An 18856-nucleotide genomic window follows, 5' to 3' on the forward strand; every position below is an offset into this window, starting at 1 on the left:
TCTTTTTTCAGGATTCACTGTATTTTATTTTTTTTTATTACCCTATGAAATGGCAAGAGATTTCTGGCTTACTGTTGGCTTTTAGTAGATGTTTTATCCTTGGGGAATTGCCCACCAATTAATTCATAGAGTTTGGAATTTAACTGAAGGACATTTTGCATGCCTGTGTTCAAATAGCGATGCTAACAAGCCACCGTACGGTTCATGTTGATAGCTTTATGGATACTTAAAGGTAGGCAATAGTCTTATTTTTCAATAATGCTTAACCTTTTTCTCTTTGGCAAAAACAAGCAAGTCTGCCTGGTTTTGTAGGACTTGCAGCTTTTGCTTAACAACAGACTTTAAAAAGGGGAGAACCGGTATCAGGTACACAGTGAGGATGGTGATTTTTAAAATACGAAGCTGCGTAACCGTCTCGGGAAGAACAGGTGTGACTGGGCGTGGGAGTCTGTGGTACAGCATTACTAACCTTTGCTAAAAAAAGTTTTGAAGAATGAAGCATTTGCTTTATGAACGGTACTTGAGGACGAATTCTGATGCTGCTAAAGTTTATTGAAAAATAGGCACTGATTTCAGTGATGATGCAGGTGTGATTTCTGTTCATGCCTTAAACCTGAAAAGAAGAGAAACCTGCATTTGAAGGAGGGTTTTGTATGAAGGGTAATCAAACCAGTAATCTGCTTTAAGAATGACTTTAAGATATTTGGAGCATCGGTTAAAGGCAAATAAGTCAAGTTTATCATATCCTCCTACATAAGCTGTGACTATTGAATACAGTCAGCAGTCCGCCTCAGAACTTGTTGGTGTGCAACTGAAACGTGTTAAGTTGTAAGACTTCACAGCCACGAGCTGACGGGCCACAGTTCTCTCCAAGCATAAAGCGCTGTAAGTTTTAGTTTCTTGCACAGCAGTGACTCTTTTCAACATTAGTAACTATACAACAGAGTAAAAGGCAAATTTAGTTAAGAATAATGTGTCGTTCTCAGAGTAGCTGTTTGCATTTCACCGTGATGCAGATGCTTTCTAGAGCAGTTGTGTTGGCACATGTCTTAGAATTCGGTTAATCCTCTCCTGAACTCATTTAAACTTTTGGCTTCAACTGCATCACTGACAATAAGTTTCACAAGAGAAAAATTATTTCCTTTAAAAAAAAAAAGGGGAGGGGGGGTGGGAGAAGAAGAAGGGGTGGAGGAAGTGGGGATAAAAAAAATCTGTTGTCTGCCAGTGCTGGGGGCTGCTCACTCATTTTTCTGTAGAACTCCTGGGTTTTTTTTGTTGTTGTTGTTTTTCTACCTTAGCCTATTAGCCTATCCTCTGCACCTTTGGTCATTTCCTGAAGTTTGTCTGTAGTTTCCTACATTAGTAGGTAAATGTATCTATTTTACTTTACAGAGTTTTGATAGTTTTTGAAATTATACAAGAAATTTAAGTCTTGGAACAAATGTCTTTGCTTATTGATATTTTGTGAGTAGCTGCAAAAATCTTATGTATTAGTTGCTCCTTTTAAAATTAAAATAAAAATGAATGCTATGCAAGAAATACGTTGCAAGTAAATGTTAGGGTCTTACTACTGCTCGCTGTTGGGAGATCGTGGGAAGTGCAGAGAATTTGTGTTAACAGTTATGGGCATTTTTCAAGATAGTTTGCCAGGTCTGAGGCGTGCTGAAATATCTCTTTCCTGTGATAGTGTGTTTAGTTTCATTGACTTCAGCGGAATACACAGAATACATTGACTTAAACTAGCTGAGAATCTGATGATAAAGTTTTATACTCTACCTAACATAGTGTTGTGATGACCTGTTCTCTGAACTCAAAATTATGTTTGATGATCTTAACAGGAGGCCGGATCTTTGATCTGGAAATTGTGCTGGTAGCGAGGTTACAGAATCCAGGCTTGTGACTTCACTGGTTTCTTGCAGCCCCTCAAGTTCATGAAGGACAATAAAGACCCATTCTTTTTTGTTCTTGTGCTATAATCAGTGATGGAAGTATGACATTGTCAGTTGTAAGAAGTGGCGTAACTGCTGTTGGAGTCTGCTTTTATGCCTGAAAAACCTGTTGATTTGCATGGGTTTGCACAGCTTGTGCTAATGATGTGGCTGGAATGAGACAGGGTCTTGTGTAGTCTGCAAGGGCTGTATATGGTCCTGGTTTATAGCTGGGTGGGAAGGATTGGTTCAAGTTACTTCTGATTTGCCCTATTTAATATCTTTGTTTCCTAATGGCAACTGGCAACAGACAATGCGTATGGGTTTCAAGGCCCTGTGGAACAGAGAAGGTAGTTTGCCAGTGTTCTTACTGCTGTTGCAGACATTGTTTCAGTGGATTGAAAGTGGCACGTTCCAAGTACCTTTTCCTACCATTGCTGCGTTTCGTTTTTTTTAAATCCAGAAGAATGTTTCTGTACTTCCCTTCCCTTCCCTATAGGTGCATGTTGATTTACATTGCATGCTATTGCAGCGTTCTTAGTCTACCAGTTACAGATTACTCCTTTCAGTTCTTGTGCATTTCTGAATGTGTATCTACCTATACACCTACTAAGCTCACATTTATTCAGGCATGATATGCAACTGCTACGGAAGTCAGCTATTGTGCTAGTTATGGTGTTTGCCCCGTCAGTTGTTTTACTATCTAATAAGTACCTGATGACAGAGAAGGGGAGTGTCAGAAAATAGACCAGTCAGGTCAGGCTTTATGTTAGAAATGGTTTTCATAAGATTTAAGAGAATGCAGTTTTGGAATAAGGATTTACATACTGCTCCTGGTGTTCTGTTGGGCTGACGTTTTGCAAGAAGCTGAGGTGTTTAGCTTTCAGAAGCTGTTTATGTAAATTGGCTTACCTATGAGTACTCTCCTTCACCTGTGTGTAACGAAGAAATAAATGTGCATCTCTAGACATGTGCCTATGCAGATAGAATTGTAAGTGCAGAGCTGGGGATGATGCTTGTGTTTGAGGGTAGAAATACAGAGAGGGACAGCAGTGGGGAAAGAAGAACCTTTGAAGATAGTCTAGTGTTGCTCTCATTCTAGAGGTGAATGATCAACTTTCTGTACCATTCTTGACAAATGCTTGCCTAATTTATTCTTAAACGTTTCCTGTAATCCTTACTACTGTTGCAAAGATTGCCACAAACCCTAAGTTTTTCAGGTTGTAATTTAAGCCCCATGATTCCGTGTAACTGTGTGCAGTGGATGTACACAAAAGTTCTTCCTTATAGCTACCTTTTAGAGTTTAAACATTGTTATTTCTCTTCAGTATTGCCCTTTCCAGGTTAAGCAGCTGTTTTTCAATTTATGCTTTGAAGTCAGACTTCTGTACATCGTTGAGCACCCTCTTGGACTTGCTGTAGACCCTCGCCAGTTATACTACACCCTTCTTGAAAAGCAGTACATCATCTGGAGGGTTCAGCAGCTAATCCGTGAAAATGTAGCGCTGCAGAAGTAATGCTTGGACGTACTAACTCAAGTGTGATGTGTGAGGAGGAATCACTGGGCCTTTTGATTAGCAAGAAACGGTACGTAAAAACTAGGTGACAGAAATAGGACACGAAGCTGGCATCCTGGTCTTCAAGCTTGCAGTGCGGCTCCGTTGGCTTTGGCTGACTACAGAAGAGCATGAGGCACAGGAGGGAACTGCTGCTGGATCTTAGTGAAAGGATGGTAAGTCATTTGGAGAGAGGTTTTCAAAGCCGGGAATTCCAGTCGGGTGCCCGATTCCAGATTGCCTGTGACATCACTGTGTACTGCCCTCGCTTGTCTAACTTTGTGTTGTATATTGTCTAGCAGCTTTTCTTTCTAAGTTAACAAAGCTACACTCGTGTGATAGGTGATGTAATGATCTCATAATAATAGGCAAAATCCAAGTCACAGAAAATGCCAGCATTTGAAAGAGAGCCCTGATAAATTGCTAGTGCCTTATACCACTGCCACTTACCAGGCCTTCCATGTTACAGCTGTCTTAATCATTGATGCTGTTTGCTCAGACTTGGAGCTGTAATACCTGCTTCTTGTTTCGGGGTTTATTATGAAGTTGCTGATGGTACTGCCTTAGCCCTTTGGCTAAGAAGAATAGCAAATAATCTGTGGATTATCCGTATAAGCAGCAGCCAAACAGCATTCTCTTCCAATCCATAGGGAAGAAAGCTGCTGCACCGGTGTAGGGTTCAGTTATATGGAAGTTAGTTATTGGACCTGAAAATAGCTCATGGTCACAAGATTGTTCCAGGCGCCTTTAGAAGGCCTTGAACAGAATAAATAAGAAGATAGAAGAAGAAAGATCCCAATTAGGAAAACACAGGTGCACATTCCACGATAAAGGGAACTTGGCACAAACAACCTCAATTCAGGGGCTTATCTTGACCAATTGGACTAAGACAAGTCTTGTATGCTCTAATTAACACAACCAATTATGTCTTATGTTTGTGCGCGTGGACAGTACCGATGTAACCAATCACCGCTTATGCTTGTGCGTGTGGACACCAAGTGCTTGCATGTAGTAGCCAATCAAAGTCTCTCACCAACTTAGAGAATTGTATAAAAATGATTAGCTAAGCTCAATAAACTGGCGACTTTAATCATCACATTGGTGTTTCGTCGTCCGGGCCCCGCACGGATTAATCCCTAAACCCTACATTTGGCGACCTCCGACGTGATCCGAAGAGGAACAAGAGGCAACGCTACTGAAAAGGCGGGGGAATTGCCGCGGACCACGGTCGCTTGAAAGACAGCACCGGCACTGCTCGAGAGAGGCAGGACACTGCTTGGGAAAAGCAGGTAAAATCGTAAGCTTACGTTGATAAAAAGGGCGGCAAGGGTTTCGCAGCATCTGCGAGGGAAAAGACAGCCGGAAAGATATTTATGAGGCTGGTTGAAAAAACAGAGAAAAATATTAAAAAGGACAGAAACCTTTCAATTAGTGTGGGTACAGCTTTTGAGCTTAGTACCCAGAAAGCTATCGGAACCTCCCTATGGGATGAAATTAGTGACGGGTCTAAAGAAGTTAAAGATCTTGCAACTTTATGGAAATTGATTAAGACAACTCTGTAAGAAATGAAAGCAGATCGTAAAACGTCTGTGTCTGCTTTTGCTGCTCTCTCTCTCCAACCGCAAGCAAAAGGGAAAAGCGGGGAGAAAAACATAATGCAGCGAGAGAGACTTTTTGGAGCTTGTCCGCCTGCTCCTGTGCCCTTGACTTCTGCTCCACTCCCTGGGACTGCCGATATTAATCAGCCATCTGACAGTTCCCAAGCCTCCCTAACGGTACGATTAAAGGAAACTCTACAGAATCAGGGAGTGAGTAAAAATCCGCCTATGAGAAAACAGCCCCCAGATACCACCGTTCAACATGAACAAATTATACCTAGCATATACCCTGATTCAAATAATGCAAACGAGGATTTGGCTACTATAATACAAGAACAAGAGAAAGCTAAAATACATGCTGAAGCTCACGCTGTAGCACTCGCGGTAGCATTACGACTGATGGTGCGACAGGGAAAAGGAGACTACGGCCCATACAAAGACCCCCCCGCGTGTCATCGGTGTGGTCAACCAGGGCATTTGAGACGTGCGTGCCCTCAACACATAGCAACGCAGCCTCGATCTGTGCTGGCACGGACTAACAGCAGCCGGTCAAACTTTCCTGGGGTCTGTGAGAGGTTGCAGAAGCCTCTGTACATCCACAAAAGCTATCGCTACACAAAGACATACGAAATGTACATGATGTACAAAAAACTTGTCGGAGACCTGCAGTGGATCCGGCCTTATTGTGGTATCACCAATACAGACTTACAACCACTGTTGGACTTATTGCGGGGCAGCAATAGCCTAACTTCTGTACTACATCTAAGTGCGCCCGGGCAGCAAGCCTTGACAGCAATTGAGCAGAAAATCACATCATCTATGTCTGGCAGATATATCCCTGATTTGCCCATAAATTTGTATGTATGTAACTCAGATAAGGAAGTTGTGGGAATTTTGGGTCAGTGGGGTGAGCAACAAAAACAAAACCCATTGGTAATACTAGAATGGATATTCTTGCCTGCTAGCATGTCAAAAACGGTAGTCACTAGAATTGAAGCTCTGGGGATGTGCATTCAAAAAGCAGGGGTAAGGGCGATACAAATTTCAGGGAGGCAAATGGACAAAATCATTTTACCTATGTCACTTGATATTGTGAGTAATGCCATGATGAAAAATGACTGCCTTGCAGTAGCTCTGCTGGACTTCAAGGGGGAAATAGATAATCACTACCCCCCCCCCCCATTATTTAAAACAATGTTAACAATGGAACCGCACTCTATTTGCAGCAATAAGCCGCTGGAAGCCATTACCGTTTTTACTGATGCTAGCAGCAAGACAGGTAAAGCAGGGTTTGTATATTTACAGGGCGGATCCTGGAAATCCGAAGTCATTCTGTCAGAGGGGTCAGTACAAGTGCTCGAGCTATTAGCCGTATGCTCTGTTTTTAAAAAATGGGATAAAACAACTGTCAACATTATTTCAGATTCTCAATATGTCGTGGGGATAGTCAAACGTATGCATAGGTCCCTACTAAAAACTGTAAACAATAAGCGGCTGTTTATGACACTTTTGAAATTATGGATGTTACTAACAGAGCGGACAGACTTATTTTTTATCGATCATGTTCGTAGCCATACAACGCTGCCGGGATTCATTGTGGAAGGTAATGCGCGCGCGGATCAGCTGGTAGTAGCCAATGCAAACATCTATTTTAATACACCCAAACCTGATTTGTTTGGACAAGCACTACTATCCCATAAATTTTATCATCAGTCGGCAAAAGCACTGAGTAAACAATTTAATCTTCCATTGCAGCAAACCAGAGCTATTCTTGCTGCTTGCCCAGACTGTGCGAATATTCCAAACTTACAACCACAGGGGGTGAACCCCCGGGGATTATCACCATTGCAAATTTGGCAAACAGATGTTACGGAATATCCCAGTTTTGGGAGATATAAATTTATTCATGTATCTATTGACACATATTCGAACCTTATGTGGGCTACTGTTCATATATCAACCAATGCTAAAGCCGTAATTAAGCACCTTTTGGCAGCATTTGCTGCCATGGGAGTGCCAACAGAAATTAAAACAGACAATGGCCCGGGATATCGCTCACAGTCATTAGAAACATTTTTACAGATGTGGGGGGTAGCTCATAATTTTGGCGTACCCCACAATTCCACTGGTCAAGCTATTGTTGAACGTGCACATCGGACCTTAAAGGATTGTTTAAACATTTTAAAAATGGGGGAAGATATGCGGCACTGTACTCCCCAAGAGTTAATAAGTAAAGCACTGTATGTTTTGAATTGGCTGCAGCCACGTGGTACTGAGGATCAGATCCCAATTAATAGGCATATGTGTGGGAACAAAAATGTTGATAAAAATCAGCCGCAAGTTTCAGTATTCAATCCGGTTTTACAGCAGTGGCAAGGACCTTGCAAATTATTTACGTGGGGAAGAGGGTATGCTTGTGTTTCCACAGGTAACGAACAACCCCATTGGATACCGGCGAAATGGGTCAAGCCGTGGATTGAGCGACCAGATGCCACAGACAACTCAGAAGAGCAAGAGCAAGAAGCAGCAGAGACGTCAGCAGGTCCTGAAGCCCTAGATAGACCGACTAGACAAATCACGACGGAGACCGGCAGTCAATGTGGAGATCAAGAATGCATGTAAAAAACATGGAGTATGATATAGTTTTTGAATATGTATTTTAGTGCGAGTGGGTAGAAAAGAGAGTAAATTAAAAAAAAAAAAAAAAAAAATAAATTTTTTTTTTTTTACCATTGTAACAGACATTCAACTAATCATAATCAACTAACCTACTAACCTATAACTAATTGTATAGAGGCTAAGCAGTTTAGAATAAGTGCTGTAGAGAATAAGTAAATATATATATATAGTTTAATGTTAATCAGTCCGCAGCGAAACATTACTCACAGAAGCCGAGTGTGGAAGTATTTTTCAGATACCTGATATGTAGTCGTTCATAAAAAAAAAAAAAAAATAAAAAAAAAAAAATTACTGAAATTAGAAATAAGGTCATAGACTTAGTTAAGAATCTAGAAATAGGGCGATGGGAAGGTCCATTTTTTCATTAATAACCTTGGGGCGAGATTCTGCTTATGTTTTCACAGGTGCCAGCCCCTGATGGACTTCCGTTTGATTTATGCGACCATCATCACCTGAAGCATCATAGATGGTGCGGCAATACAAATTCCACCTCAGCCAAAAACTAATGCGTAGGTCATCTTAGCTAACGTAACAGATTAAAATTCTCAGTGCATTACGGCCGCATCACAAAGCCCATGAACGAATTGATAAGATAACTATGACTTGTGCAGTGCGCCTGGCCAGCGAGTGCATGTGTCATAGGTTTTTAATTGAGGTGGCTTTTGGCACACGCTGGCCACGTGTGCTAAAATCCATTCCTCTGAAAATGTATAAATACCGGGATTTTCCGAAGAGCATCAGGCTGGTGTGCAGCAAAACCATAGTTGCCTCTGTAGGGACACCCACATAAAACTGACACCTACTGATTGCTGGGCTAAGTTTGCGGAACAAGACAGCAATATGCTATTCAAAAAAAAAAAAAAAAAAAAAAAAAAAAAAAAAAAAAAAAAGGCGAGAGAGGGGGAGATGTAGGGTTCAGTTATATGGAAGTTAGTTATTGGACCTGAAAATAGCTCATGGTCACAAGATTGTTCCAGGCGCCTTTAGAAGGCCTTGAACAGAATAAATAAGAAGATAGAAGAAGAAAGATCCCAATTAGGAAAACACAGGTGCACATTCCACGATAAAGGGAACTTGGCACAAACAACCTCAATTCAGGGGCTTATCTTGACCAATTGGACTAAGACAAGTCTTGTATGCTCTAATTAACACAACCAATTATGTCTTATGTTTGTGCGCGTGGACAGTACCGATGTAACCAATCACCGCTTATGCGCGTGGACAGTACGATGTAACCAATCACCGCTTATGCTTGTGCGTGTGGACACCAAGTGCTTGCATGTAGTAGCCAATCAAAGTCTCTCACCAACTTAGAGAATTGTATAAAAATGATTAGCTAAGCTCAATAAACTGGCGACTTTAATCATCACATTGGTGTTTCGTCGTCCGGGCCCCGCACGGATTAATCCCTAAACCCTACACACCGGTTTGTCTGGGTTCCCTCATACCAAAGGTCTTTCTCACATTTATTGATCCCTTTATATTTTCCAGCTTGTTCAGGGTCAGTTGATGACCTGAGGGAACTGTCACGTCTTTGAAAAGTGCTTGTAACTGTGAAAAGAGGTTTGTTGACTTCCTCACGTGATAAGTAGACATTGAAGAAATTGCATGTTGCTCATCTCTTAAGTCAGAGACAGGAATTAGATAGATACTGTGTTACGAGAAAATAAAATACAACTGGGCCCCTTGAGACAGAAATGTAGTGATGAAATCGTGTAATATATTATCACAGGGACATAGTGACTGTTTTCTCAACTAACAAACAGATCCTAGGCAAAAATAATGTTTGTTCCAGGTAATTCTGGTCAGTCTCCCAAGGCAGCGGATCTGCTTTGCAAATGAGAAAAAGTGGACCTAAATGTTGAAACAGGAAGGGCTATTTTTCTTCCCCAGTTCAAAATGGGCACAGCAGAGCCTGTATAGTATTCAAATTGGTAGCAGCTCCTTCGCCTGCTTGTTAGCAGACAGAGCAGAATCTGTACTTTCTCCTGTATGGCTCTTGAATGAAACTTGGTTGAACTCATTTGCTTGTTGGAAAAAAAAGGTGGGATGTTGGATCAAGTGCAACTGTAGCAAATACTGACCTTCCTGAAACTATTTAGAGTTTTCATGTGTTGATACTCGTTAGAAAAAAACAAAACTTGAAAAAAATCCTATAAGGATTAAGCTATAAGATTGTTTACAGGGGAAGAAAAGAAAAAAAAGAAAAAAAAAAAAGGAAAACTAAATGGAAGATAGTTTTAGAGAAAGTAACTTTCATAGCACTTGGAGGTAACATAGCTGTCTGTAAACAGGATGTTTAAGGATAAGATACTTGGTCCCTTTGTGATTCGTTCTGTGGCCTTCTAAATGAAGTCTGACTGTGTGAACCCTGGTTATCTGTGTTACAGAAAACTGATGTGCTTTGTAAGCTGAGATTCTTCTGCAACAGAGCAAAGTAGGAGAGACATGGTCTTGTGGTTTGGGTTACTATCCTGTGACGTGCCAAAAGAGGTCAGAAACTGTTTTAAGAGACTCTGGTGTCAGGGCAGAGGTTTCTGGGGAGATTGGAGCTCAGCCCATCAGCTCAGCTCACCCCGGGGGTGCGGGGCTGTGCGGAGGTGGCGGCTGCCATCAGGTGAGGGTTTCCTCGGACAGCGTGGGGCTGCGGCTGTGTGCGGAGGCGGCGGGAAGCGAGGGAGGGCGAGCGGCTGGATGGGGCGAGGGGGGCCGGCGGGCAGGGGCCTGGCCTGGGCCGGGCCGGGCCGAGCCGGCGGGCAGGGGCCTGGCCTGGGCCGGGCCGGGCCGAGCCGGCGGGCAGGGGCCTGGCCTGGGCCGGGCCGGGCCGGGCCGAGCCGGCGGGCAGGGGCCGGGGCCGGGCCGAGCCGAGCCGGGCGGCCCCGCGCCACCCTCCCGCGGTGGCGGGCGGCGAAGCCCGTCGCCTTCGCAGCCGCGGTGAAGTGCGCGGGTCTGGCCGCAGCGTCCAGCGTTCTTGGCCGGCGAGGGAAAAATCCTCGCCGGGCCGGGGCTGCGGGCGCGGCGGCCCTCCGGGCTCGTCAGTCAGGCGTCCGCCTGAGGCCGCGGGGCTTCCCGCCGCTCGGGAGCCGCGGCCGGGCCTGTCAGCGGCGCGGCCCCTGCCCGCGGCGGCGGAGAGGCGCTGGGGCGTCCCGGTCTCCGGCGCGGGCAGCGAGCGGGGGGGGGGGGTGGCTCCGGGCAAATGAGGTTTGCAAAGGCCGGCTGGGGACGAGCGTTGGCGCTCGGCAGACCCGCGGTGATGTGCTGCGGCCCGGCGGCACCGAGGTGGAGGGAGGTTCTCGGTGGAGGGAACGTGTTCTTGCGGCCGCAGGAACTTGTGGAGGTACCTACCGGCAGCAGTTGAGGAAGCGGGTTTTTTACTGTGTTTTTTTTCCTGTCTCTTTTTTTCGCCTTCTTTCTGTGCTTTTCACCAGTGCCCGCAGCAATGACTTTTTTTGCCGCCACAGCGTTAAGGTTTTTGCTGGAAAACATGTATGTTCTGCAAAGCAATATCTTGTGCCTTTCAATCTACAGAACTTGTGGACAAATGCGTAGGTCCACGCACGCGTTCACGTTGTGATGAAGAGCGATCAGAAATTGTGGGAACGCTTCTAGGACTTGATGACTTTGTCCGTATCCTTTGATGGAGGTGTTTAAGGCCGTCCAGTTTATGCTCCAGCTCAGTGATGTTATTGCTTTTGAGAGGTTTGAGTTCACCGGATAGGAGAGCCTTTTTTGTATGGATCAGTTGTCTTGTTCTGATTTTTTTTATTTTACAGGTAAAATCACAGCTCAGTGTGACATGGAAATAACTGGAAGTAGTTTTATTTTTAAATTCGGGGCCTTATTTTCCTTGAAACTGGATTTTCAGGTACAGTGCTAGAAGACGTTACAGAATTGCAGGTGTTGTTTCTGCCTCCTGTTCCTCTTGAACATTTGGTTTCCTGGGGAAAAATACTGTGTAAGCTCTGTAAGCAAAGAGGTTTTATGTTTTTGGAATACTTGCCAGCTGAAGGGTTTGTACCTTGGGCTTACACTGTAGAGGATGATCTGTTCAGGACATCCATGTCATAGAGTAGCTGTTGCATGATTTATACTCGTAATCAGGTTCCTACTTGATAGCCTTAACTTTGCGTGGATTGCGTCTTGAACTTTGCAGTAGTTTGTTTTTACATTTCCTTAAGGTCTAGGCAAAGGTTTAGAAAGTTAGCAGACTTATCAAGGATAAGTATTTTTTACTTTGTCCTGCCACGTTGCCATTTGAAACCTGTTCTGAGTGTTGGTGGTATTCAAGAAATTGCCGAGATTTCGAGGGTGAATCTGTATCTTTAGGTGCACTGAGCAGAAAAGTACAATGGATCTGTTTAGTTGCCAGATAGCTTTCTTTATCCAGGCGGTCAATTTGTCAAGATCGGGCTGCAGCATGGCCAATTTATTTCTTAGTTGCAACAACTGCCATCTTAATGTAGAGATTTATTCTGTAATCAAAACTGGAATTGTTGTCCCTGGTTATGTGTTCTTACTTATTTTTTTTTTAAGGCTGCTTCTGTGAGATTCCGTCTGAGGGCAGAAAAATCACAAAGCTAGACCAGATTTTGCTAAATGGAAATAACATAACACTGGTAAGTCGTCCTTGTTAAAATGCTGCATGGATTTATTTTCTGTACCTGTAAATCAATCAGTCACTGAGCTCAGCTACTTTAAGCTGAGCTTTCCAGACAATTCCATTACACAAGGTAATTTCAAGTAGCTTCTGGGGCATATGTGTGTATGAATGATGCTGGAAAAGTGACCTTGCTGTCTTGGTACATGTTACAGTTTTAAAAAAAAGGAAGGGAAAAAAAAAAAAAAAAAAAAAAAAAAGAGCATGTCCCTAACTTTATTTTGGTGAATGTTTTTCTGGTCTTCAGGTGTGCCAGGGAATCACTGGCTTTGTTAAGCGCTCCGTAAGCTGGTTCATACAGTGGCTTTTAACTCACGAGTGTTTGCCTGCATAAGCGTGTAGGTGGAATGCATCTACGTTTTATCCATTATTGTATGTATAGATGTGTTTGCAGCAGTTTGGATGTTTACAAGCTTGTCAAGTCATTTGGCAGTTATGATTACCATGTGATGCCCAGAGAGCTGTACCTTTACGTGCTCTGAAAAAAATCTGGAGGTCTGTTGGCTTATACCAAATCAGAAGCACTATGATTTTTAGTTTATTATCTGCTGGTGTAGGTAGGTCAGTACTGCAACAGTAATTAAATACTGTGATTATGCATCCCTAAGCTGAATTCTGCGACTTCCTAAATACCACAAGAGCAGACCTAGAATAGTTTGTTGTTTGTCGGCATAGATGGCTACAAAGTCAGGACTTCCTACGTAAAAGCATTCCTAATTTTGTGGGAAGAGGAGAGGACGACCAACTCGAGTCGAAATCAGCTCTGTGTGAACGAGGAACAATCTCCATTTTGCTGTCTTACCCACCTTGCACCTCCTCACTGTGTGTCTGAGCAAGTGCCATCTTGCCTTAATTTCTAAGCCTCTTTCTGCTTTGGTTATTGTTCTGCCTCCTTAAAGGATAGTGCATGTTCTGACTTCTTGTGTGGGGTAAAATTACTACCCTCCGGTTAAGCTGGTGTTATACTGCCCTGGAAGCAGAAGCTGGTGATGCTTAGAGTGCAAATTTTCAGCGAGACGTAGATACATTTCTGTATCGGATCTTGTGCCTCTCTTGCGGACACGTCTTCCCACGTCAGGAAGACTATGCTTTAGACTTTTTCTTACTTCGGTCCTGAAAGCAGCAAAGTTCTTCCTCTTTAGAAGTGCTCAGCTAATTATTAAGAACGTATCAGTAAAAGCAATGGTTATCCTCTTCTTTTATCCCTTATTCATGTTTTTGCTTTTGTGTTTCTTTTTCTGTTGTTCAGTTCTCTACTTTCTTCCCTGGAAAATTACTCCCTGCTGCCTGTAGAAGGGTTCAGGCTCTTTATCAGTTTTTGAGCTCTGCTTACTGATAGAAGTTGGAAAGAGGAAAACCAACTTCCCAGTCTGGGGAGGAATCGGCAATTGGAGAAATTATTCATGAAAGGAAGGATGTTCTTTGTCCTTTTAAAAATGAGCTGTAGTGTTTCTAGACAGAATCATTTCCTTGAGGTGAATACCAAAGACAAAACCCAAAATGTTTGTTATCTAGGAACTCCTTTGTGTTTTGTTAAGCATTCTTTGTGTTTTGGAGGTTCTGTCCTGTGCTTCTCTGGCAATAACTGGCTTCCACTGCTGGGAGAGGAAGATAATATTGAATCGAAAAACCGCTTTTGTGGTCTACCGGTGAAGTCTCCATCTGCTAAATTGTTGTAAAGCAAGAACTGTCATGTATGGGTTTGTAAAACTCAGACCTATGGCACAAACACAAAATTGTCGTCGTCTTTTATAGGTGGTTCCTGAAGGAGAAGGACCTGAAGTATAAATTGATACAGTTGTCGTCTGTGAAGACATGGTTTTTATATATGTGTGTGTGTCTGTGTGTGTGTATGTAATCTAAACAGAGCTTTTGGGGTAATGGTGCGGGTTGCTTGTTTGTTTTGTTTACAGACTCTTGGAATTGACATTTGATAAAAGAGAAGGATTTCCCCTTCAGGAAAGGTGCATCACTAATGATGATGCTGGTTTTGTAAGTTGAAACCGTTACTTTCCTGTAAAGACACACTAATTTGTTCTGAATAAAAGCCTTTCTTTTTGTTCTCTTTGTGCTCTGTTACGTAAGTGCACGAGTGAGTGAGTTTTCCAACGGGTTGATGGAGTGGAAAAAGAATAGTTACGTTCCAGTTGCTGTCGGTCTTCAGTTTTTCTACATCTGTTGCATTTGTTTATGGCCCAAGTCTATATAAAACCCAAATCGTGGGCCAAGAGATTGCTATTCTTTGCACTACAGGCAGATACTAAGCTGGATCATTTGTTTAAACCCTGCTTCAGGCTGTGTTGCCAGAAACGGTGTGGTAGAGTGCTGCAGAATTCTGAAAGCTCTTCAGAGTGGATGCATCTGTTTGATGCTCAGCAGCCATTGGTTCTGCTGGCCTTGAGGTTCAGCACTCTTGGACTTGTTTTGCTTGGCAGATGTACTCTCTTGTAGTAAAGGCATTGTAGTGGTATTTTGCGAGTGAGGACAGACAGACCAGACATCGTTCTTGTCCAGGGGGCCGGGGCGGGAAGGTTGGTGTTCAAGCTTCTCATTCCTGTCAGCAGTGACTCCGCTTGCACCACTAAGTGGTGCTGTGTACATACGCTTAATTAAATTGGGAGCTGCCTGTGCCTGCCTGCTTGTGTAGTTCGGAGTGGTCCTTTTAGAGAAAATGTTCTTTTGGCTGCATTTGTTCTCCTGTGATACAAAAACTTGACAGCTGTTGGGGACAACTACTACTTTAGGAGAATTTCTATAAAGTAAGAAATTGCTGGTTTTATTTTGTCATGGTGGGCACAAAATTAACTGATTCAAAATCACGTCCACTGCAGCTTATGCTTCCGTAACACACCACTCAACTGATTTCTATGCGTAAATGTCTTTGGAGAGGAATCACAGGTGCCTGCTGTGACTATAGGGACAAGCCGTATGGGCTCACAGGAACAGAACATGCTTTGCCTTCCCATCACCAGAAGACAGAAAGAAAGAAAGAAAGAGGTGAAGAAGGGTGCTCAGGAGCAAGAGGCTGCAAGGAAGTTGCTGTACATGATCCTTTTGCCTTGCTTTATCTGACAGAAAAGCTGCCTTCTGCTAGTTGGGTCTTGGCTTGAAATACAAGGGGAGAGACTCCCGCCCCTCTCCCAGGGAGTGTGCTACTTTTGACTGGCTTGTTCTGACTATGTGATCTGCAATTACAATATTGAGATTGCATGGTGACAGTCTATACCACTGACTCCCTGAATGGTTTTTCATTTCTGTCCCCGCTTCCTTCTCCAGCTTTTTTCAATATATCAATTTAAAAAAAAATAAAAATTAATAAAAATTTAACCTTACATGAACATCATGCGTTGGCTTTGGCCCCAAACACTTTATTTCCTAGAAATAAGTTGAGTCTTTTCATCAGAATATGTAAAAGATTTCTAGCCACTGTAGTACTATTGTATTGTTTGTTTTTTAAAATAAGATTCTGTCCAGGTTCCAGCATGTGCACTAAATTTCTGCTGCAGTAGAAGACAGTCTTAAGCTGAAGAGAGATTTCATGGTTGGGAGAGAAAAAGAGCGGATCTTGACTCAAAGGTAACTTTTCCAAGGGAAAGGTAAACTCTTTTGTTTCTTTGGGGATTTTTATTCTGATAGCACAAGCATCTTGTTCTCTCAGGATTTTGTGATCTCTGGGAAAAAACCCCTCGGTGTTGTGTCACTTCCTCCTTCCCTGGTTGTGTTTTTTTTCACTCCTTTCAGAGGAAGTGCTAATACTGTTATAATTTAGGAAGACATTTTTAACTTATGACTCGGAGGTCTGCAGACATCACTGTAAAGACGGTTTCTGTGCATCCAAATGCTGTTAATCCCTTAAAATACAAAATGAAAGATGTGTAACTTGGAGCTGATACGTCAGACAATTCCAGATGGGTCTGGTTTACTTTGCATTCAGTGTTCCTGTAGCCTGTTGCTTTGGAAGTGCAGGTAATAAGCTTTTCAATTGAATAAATGAGTGGTAGTGGTTTTTTGTTTTCCTCCCCTAGAAATGTAGTGCTTGATCATACTGCACTGACCTGTAGAAGTTGTGGGCACTGTGGTGTTCTCCAGAATGCTACTTGGACTGCCACTACAAGTAGGCCATTTAAAATGATAACCTTAGACTTTAAAAACACATAAAAACTTCATGATGCTTAAAGTATAGAGCAGAGTAGTCACCAGGTTAAAATAACTTCATGCTTATGACATGCACAGTGATGGTTCCTTTCAGGTTTTTTGGTGGTGGTTTTTTTTTTTTTCCTTCTTCTTTAAGATGGCACTGGTTGCAGTGATCTTCAGTTTTATGACACAGCTAACTGTCTTAGTATGGACATGGTTCCTTTCTGCCTACTATTTCCGTTTACTGGCAGACATAGTTAAGATAGCTCTGTGGAGTTGTGGAGTGTGCGTGTGTATATAGATATATGTGTGTGTGTGTGTGAATGTGTATGAAAATAATAAGACCTAAAGTCCCCTCCCCACATCATTAGCTTTTGCTGCCCTGTATTTCAGTGTTACCAAGATTTTAAAGTGGCCCAAGTATTGCTGTTGCAAATGTTTCCATGTTTGTCTAACTATTGTGATGACATAAATAAAAAGAAAAAAATCAAAACACTAAATGTTTTATTACTTGCCCTATAACTATATAGGCATTCCCTGTCTAATATCTATTTCTTTTTTCAGGATTCACTGTATTTTATTTTTTTTTTTTACCCTATGAAACGGAAAGAGATTTCTGGCTTACTGTTGGCTTTTGATAGATGTTTTATCCTTGGGGAATTGCCCACCAATTAATTCATAGAGTTTGGAATTTAACTGAAGGACATTTTGCATGCCCGTGTTCAAATAGCGATGCCAGCAAGCCACCGTACGGTTCATGTTGATAGCTTTATGGATACTTAAAGGTAGGCAATAGTCTTATTTTTCAATAATGCATAACCTTTTTCTCTTTGGCAAGAACAAGCAAGTCTGCCTGGTTTTGTAGGACTTGCAGCTTTTCCTTAACATCAGACTTTAAAAAGGGGAGAACCAGTAGTATCAGGTACGCAGTTAGGATGGCGATTCTTAAAATATGAAGCTGCGTAACAGTCTCGGGAAGAACATGTGTGACTGGGCGTGAGAGTCTGTGGTACAGCATTACTAACCTTTGCTAAAAAAAGTTTTGAAGAATGAAGCATTTGCTTTATGAACGGTACTTGAGGACGAATTCTGATGCTGCTAAAGTTTATTGAAAAATAGGCACTGATTTCAGTGATGATGCAGGTGTGATTTCTGTTCATGCCTTAAATCTGAAAAGAAGAGAAGAGAAACCTCCATTTGAAGGAGGGTTTTGTATGAAGGGTAATCAAACCAGTAACCTACTTTAAGAACGACTTTAAAATATTTGGAGCATCGGTTAAAGGCAAATAAGTCAAGTTTATCATATCCTCCTACATAAGCTGTGACTATTGAATACAGTCAGCAGTCCACCTCAGAACTTGTTGGTGTGCAACTGAAACGTGTTAAGTTGTAAGACTTCACAGCCACGAGCTGATGGGCCACAGTTCTCTCCCGAGCATGAAGCGCTGCAAGTTTTAGTTTCTTGCACAGCAGTGACTCTTTTCAACATTAGTAACTATACAACAGGGTAAAAGGCAAATTTAGTTAAGAATAATGTGTCGTTCTCAGAGCAGCTGTTTGTATTTCACCATGATGCAGATGCTTTCTATAGCACTTGTGTTGGCACATGTCTTAGAATTCGGTTAATCCTCTCCTGAACTCATTTAAACTTTTGGCTTCAACTGCATCACTGACAGTATGTTTCACAATAGAATAATTATTTCCTTTAAAAAAAAAACGGGGGTGGGGGGATAAGAAGAAGGGGTGGAGGAAGCGGCGATAAAAAAAATCTGTTGTCTGCCAGTGCTGGGGGCTGCTCGCTCATTTTTCTGTAGAACTTCTGGGGTTTTTTTGTTGTTGTTCTTCTTCTTCTACCTTAATGCTAATAGGCATTTCTACCTTTTCTACCTTGTTTTTCTACCTAATGCTAATAGGCATTAGCCTATCCTCTGCACCTTTGGTCATTTCCTGAAGTTTGTCTGTAGTTTCCTACATTAGTAGGTAAATGTATCTATTTTACTTTACAGAGTTTTGATAGTTTTTGAAATTATACAAGAAATTTAAGTCTTGGAACAAATGTCTTTGCTTATTGATATTTTGTGAGTAGCTGCAAAAATCTTATGTATTAGTTGCCCCTTTTAAAATTAAAATAAAAATGAATGCTATGCAAGAAATACGTTGCAAGTAAATGTTAGGGTCTTACTACTGCTCGCTGTTGGGAGATCGTGGGAAGTGCAGAGAATTTGTGTTAACAGTTATGGGCATTTTTCAAGATAGTTTGCCAGGTCTGAGGCGTGCTGAAATATCTCTTTCCTGTGATAG

The 18856-nt window shown here is 42.3% G+C and overlaps 1 long non-coding RNA gene across 1 annotated transcript in view; it reads left to right on the plus strand.

Annotated features, from left to right (window-relative positions):
• Positions 1–3025: 3025 nt before the first annotated feature.
• The window catches only part of LOC126035729 (uncharacterized), a 102209-nt gene continuing 86378 nt past the window's right edge, over positions 3026–18856 (plus strand). Inside the window, exon 1 of the long non-coding RNA XR_007505026.1 lies at positions 3026–3530. This is a non-coding gene — a long non-coding RNA (uncharacterized LOC126035729). The remainder of the gene's footprint in view (positions 3531–18856) is intronic.

This window comes from Accipiter gentilis, chromosome Z, assembly GCF_929443795.1.
Source record: "Accipiter gentilis chromosome Z, bAccGen1.1, whole genome shotgun sequence".
NCBI lineage: Eukaryota > Metazoa > Chordata > Aves > Accipitriformes > Accipitridae > Astur > Astur gentilis.